This window comes from Vombatus ursinus, unplaced genomic scaffold (genome assembly GCF_900497805.2).
Source record: "Vombatus ursinus unplaced genomic scaffold, bare-nosed wombat genome assembly UNPS02014789.1, whole genome shotgun sequence".
NCBI classification, from domain to species: Eukaryota; Metazoa; Chordata; class Mammalia; order Diprotodontia; family Vombatidae; genus Vombatus; species Vombatus ursinus.
In genome coordinates, this window is record NW_020954567.1 from 3258569 (window position 1) to 3264079 (window position 5511).

At 35.1% G+C, this 5511-nt stretch overlaps 1 pseudogene; it reads left to right on the forward strand.

Moving 5' to 3' along the window:
* Positions 1–1208: 1208 nt before the first annotated feature.
* On the forward strand, positions 1209–2035 carry LOC114047506 (annotated as a pseudogene).
* The last annotated feature ends 3476 nt before the right edge of the window (positions 2036–5511 follow it).

Genomic DNA, 5511 nt, shown 5'->3' on the forward strand with positions numbered 1-5511 from the left:
AGTGAGTGTCTGAGGCTGGATTTGAACTCAGGTCTTCCTGACTCTAGGCCCAATGGTCTATCCACTGAGCCACCTAAATCATTCCCTAATAGATAAGTGGTCAAATATTGTGAATAAAAAAACTTACAAATTTTTTGAAAATTATTAACAACCATGGAAGAATATTCCAAGTCACCAAGAATAAAGGAATTACAAATCAAAAGAACCTTGAGATTTTACATCACACCCTGAAAATTGGCAAAGATGATAAACAATGGAAATATTTAATTTTGAAATGAACAGTATTCTATATAATAATAACAAAACACAAGAAGCACTAAAAGAAAGGGAAATCCCATTCTGAATGACTACAAAATGTATAAAATATCTAGAGATCAGTCTCCCTAGGTGTACAAAAGACCTCTATTGATTGAATTATAAAATGTTCCTTAAAGAAATAAAAAAAACATCTTAAATAGCTAGAGAAATATTTAGTGCTCATGGCTAGGCCATGCCAATATAACAGAAATGATAACACTAAAAAATTATACTTGTAATGCTATAATAATCAAATTACCAAGGGGATACTTTATAGAACATAATAAACTTCATTTGGAAAAACAAAAGATCTAAAATATCAAGAGAAATGATTTTTAAAAGTAAGCATGAGAGAATAGCATTTCCAAACCTTGAACTATATTATAAGTCAGCAGTCATCAAAACCATCTGGTATTGGTTAAAGAATAGAGAGATAGATCAATGAAACAGATTCTACAAGAGAGATTCAGAAACAGTAGGATTCAATAACCCAATGTTTGATAAAGTGAAATACATAAATTGCTTAGGAAAGAACTACTTGTTTTGTTTTGTTTTGTTTTAACACTGGGAAAACTGGAAAGCAGTGTGGCAGAAACTAGACTTAGATCACACCTTACACCATATTCCACAATACATTCCAAATGGATGCATGACCTTAACATTAAAGATCACAGTAAAAAAATAAATAAATAAAAGAGAAATATATGGCCCACCCCAGGCCCTCATTGCCCTTCTTTTAGTCTTGTGTGTTGAGCCCCAGACTGGCAGAGCAGTCTCCAATAAGGACCAGTGGCCAAGTAGTCAGTGTTCCAGAGCAGCCTAAGCCCCAGCCTGGGAGATGAGAGCCTTCACCCCACAAAGCCAGCCAAGCTGAGATCTAAGGTAGAGCTCCCCAAGGGCTTAGAGAATCCATGTGGTTCAAGAGCCAATTCCAGCAGTTCATGAACCATTATGCCTCAGCCAACAGTCATGCTAAACCTACTTGCTATAAACATACAACTAATTGTTACACATGTGCACTATGCATCACTCCTGTTATTGTGAACAGTGCTCTTCTCCATCAATTATCAGATGGCTGTTGGGAAAGGATCACAGCATGGATTTATGGAATGGGCCCATGTGACCTCTTTACCCTTTCTACAATGTTTCATATTGTTTCATGGAAAAAAAGTCACTTCCAAACAATGGAGCATTATTTTCATACGTGGGGTAGAATGGTGATCTATTTCATCACTTCAACCTACCTTGCACCATGGTTAAATCTCCATAAACTTGGACCCCTGGCATCTCATATGCATTGGTTTATCTGGTTCATGGCAGCTGAAGGAACCATTTATGTATTTCTCCACTATGAAAAGTATAATGGGTTGAGTTCTTTTTTCTATTTAACAATGGGATTTTCTCCTCCCTTGGTAGTAACATCAATGCTGTGGTGTGATCAGGAAAAATCATACTTATAACTTCAGTTAACTCATGAATACCTGGAAATGATGCAGTTTCCACTGAAGGCAGGTTTTTCTCTTGCCTTCTAAAGAGAAAATAACACTAACAGGCCGCAAGAACTTGCCTGTGAAGGCTTAATTTGTTGATTGGGAGTCCTGTTCTTCAAAAGTGTTGGCATCATTCTATTCGCCTATGCCATCTGGAAATTGTTGTGGTCATAACAGCAGCGGCACATTACTGTGTCATTTGGAAATACCTTTACCAAAGTTCTACACTCTTTATCGGACACTTTTGATCAAACCTGTGCTAGATATTCAAACCAGTATGACATCAGTTGTGGAAATGGTACAATAAAAGGAGAGTTGGGGAATGGAGAGTAGACAATTGCACAGAAAAAAAAAACTGCACTGACTTTGCTAGATTTAAAAAAAATGCAATTACTGTGAACTGAAATTGTGATTTGTGTTGAGACGGTTCCTCCCCTTAGCAAATAAGATACTGTATTGACTGTCTATTCCATTCTACCCTCATGAAATACTATGTATAGAATGGCCAATGTATATTTACAATGACAATTGTGTATTCTTAATCTTACCAATTTTACTGCATGGATTTTTTAAATTAGTAAGTCAAAATGTAAGCAGTCATTGCTTAAGTGTGATAGCAAGTTCTTCATTTGCTTCAGGAAGAATCATGGACAGAACTCAAAATACTCTTTTTTTGGCTATGCTTCATTGCAATATAATATAGTTATTTTTAAATAGAAACTTTAGGTTTGGGTAAATTTTTAAAAGAATTTGATTGAGAAGACATCTATATAGTATTCATTCATCTGAGGTGCAAATCGTCACAACCGCATATTGATGAACATTCTATGTCTTCCAGTGGTTTTGTCTTGTCCAATAATTGCCAATTTTTAAAAGATGCAGATTTAAAACTTGTCTGCCAACCTCTATCTATAAATTCAATGCTGCTTCAGATACTTGACCTAATGTGGTTTACTAGCAGTGGAGAAATTCTTTTGACCTCATTAGCTTTTATGAAGACCTAACTTTCCCTCTGCCTTTGCCACCATTACTTCAGGGACCCTTTGGAAGATGACGTATGTATAAGGGGATACTTTGTATCAGGTCAGTATTCACATGGTTGGGCTTGCCATCAGTTGAAAATCTTTGAAGATTATGATGAATTAAATTGGATGGTCATTGCCTATTTGGTGTCCAGTGGTTAAGTTGATATAGTTACCTTCAGTACTAAATATCTTTATTTGAAATTTGGGGATTTGTTTTAAATTATGTGGTTAAATGCATCAATTCACTCACATTCCTTCCTTTTAACATATTTTTCCTTTTTTTGGTATAAAGATTTCTGAACAGTATGAGACTGAAAGTCATAAGTCCAGAACCCAGGTTTCCAGTCCCAATTCAGTGTCATGGTGCTGGTGCGTTTGCATGTCATTGTATCTTGTTTTAACCTTCTATTAATGACATATTAAGATTGACACTGTTGTTGCTTCATTCACTAGGTCTTCCATGTTGGTATTTTAATAACAAAACAACCTCTTACCTTTAGCTTCGATTCCAGATATTGCCTGTTTTCCACTAATGCGCCTGATCAGTGAGAATTACCTAACATTGATAATCTACTTTACACTCACTAATATGGTAAATTTTATTTTTTTGTCTTAATGTGGGCTTCAAAGGGGGTAAATTTTGTTGTTGTTGTTGTTTTAACATGTTAAAAGCAAGAAATGATGGAGTGAAATGAGCAGAACCAAGAGAACATTGTATGCAATAATAGCAATGTTGTTTTAAGAACAACTTTGATTGAATAAGTCATTTTGACTATGATAAATACCCAAATTAACTATAAAGGACATATTAAGAAAGACACTATTTGCATCCAGGGAAAGAAGTGATAAATAGAAGTATGCATAGAATAATTTTACATATATATACGTATTTGTATATAATGATAAAAAAATTACGTGATAACTTTGTTGTATATTTGACAAGAATAGCAAGTTGTGCATAGTAGATTTGCAGTTTCATGTACAATCGTCTTTTTTTTATTTTGCTATGTTATGGACATTCTTGTTTTATTACATTATTTTAGAACTCTGCATACTTGTGTGAATCCTGTGAGAATGAATGAGCAGAAGACTTCTACAGTGTTAAGTGGTAAACACAAAACTACATGTTTTAATCAGGCCCCAGTCACAGTAACCACAGACCACTCTTTTATATGCCTGATTCTTGCACATCTGGATGTCTGATATCTTCCTGTGTGTATGCTTTAATATATCACTGCTTTTTGTGGGTTACTTAGCTCTGTTCAAAAGCAGCACTGTCAAAACCACTGAAACTTCTATAAAATTCTACTGCAGTCTCTAGTAAATCTGTAATTTGGAATAGTTCCATTGTCTCTAAAAAATAAGAGAGAGAGATTATATACCTCTCACAGCTATGAAGTAGAGATGATGTATTCTTAAACAAAAGAGAGATAGAGGCAATTTAAAAAAAAAGAGATAATTATGATTATTTGAAAAAAAATCTTCGTATCAAACTTCTCCAGTAAAGACTTGGTAACCAAAGTAAATACATGGGGAAAGAAAGAGAGAGAGAAAGAGAGAGAGAGAGAGAAGGAAATAGTTCATTTTGGGGGAATTGGCACAGGGGTGGGCAACCTGTGATCCTCTAGGTCCTCAAATGTGGCCCTTTGACTGAATCCAAACTTCACAGAGCAAAGTATGGATTCAGTCAAAGGGCCACACTTGAGGACCTAGAATGCCATATGTGACCTGGAGGCTACAGGTTCCCCACCTCTGGATTGGGAGAAGATAAGTATGCTAATGCATTGTTGATGGGATTATGCATGAATAAGACTGATTTGGAATGCAATTTGGAATTATGCAAATAAAGTGACTAAAATGTTCACACATCTTTGACCCAGAGATTCTACTACTAGGCTTATATCCAAGAAGGCCATTGGTAAAAAGAGATTCCCCAACTATGTACCAAAATACTTGTAGCAGCACTTTTTGTGATAGCACAGAATTACAAAGCCCATACCTATCAATTGGGGAGTAGCTAAGCAAATGGTAGTATGGTGATATAATTGGATATTATTGTGCTATATGGATCAATGAATGTGAGGAATGAAAAGAATCATGGAAAGACAACTGGGTGGGGAAGACCTCCATTCAAATCTAGCTTCAGGCACTTATTAGTTATATGATTCTCATCTGTAAAATAATAATAATACCAACCTCTCAGTGTTGTGTGGATAAAATGAGATTCGTAAAGCACTTTGTAAATGTTAAGTCACCATATAAATGTTATTGCTATTCTTCTTCTTATTATCTGATGCAGAGTGAAATAAGCATAGTCAAGAAAAGAAAGTACACAATTACTGCAACAATATAAATGGAAAGAACGGCCACCAAAAAAAAAAATCAACAGTGAATGTTGCAAAATTGTCTAAAAAAAAAGGGACAAACAAGCATGCCTTGAAAGAAGAGATGTGCAAAGACAGCTCTACCCTACCTTTTTGCAGAGGCAAGAGGTTCACAAGTATTATATACAGAGCACATATTATCAGACTTTTCAATCTATTGATCAAGTCTGCTGATTTTTTTCTCTTTCTTTCAATCTTTTAAAAATACTATTTGTTATATGATATGATTCTCAGGGAGGGAGAGAAGAAGGACAATGGGCAAAATTATGGCGCTGTAAAAAGGAAGAAGTTAAAATTTTACTCTTCCCAGAAAAG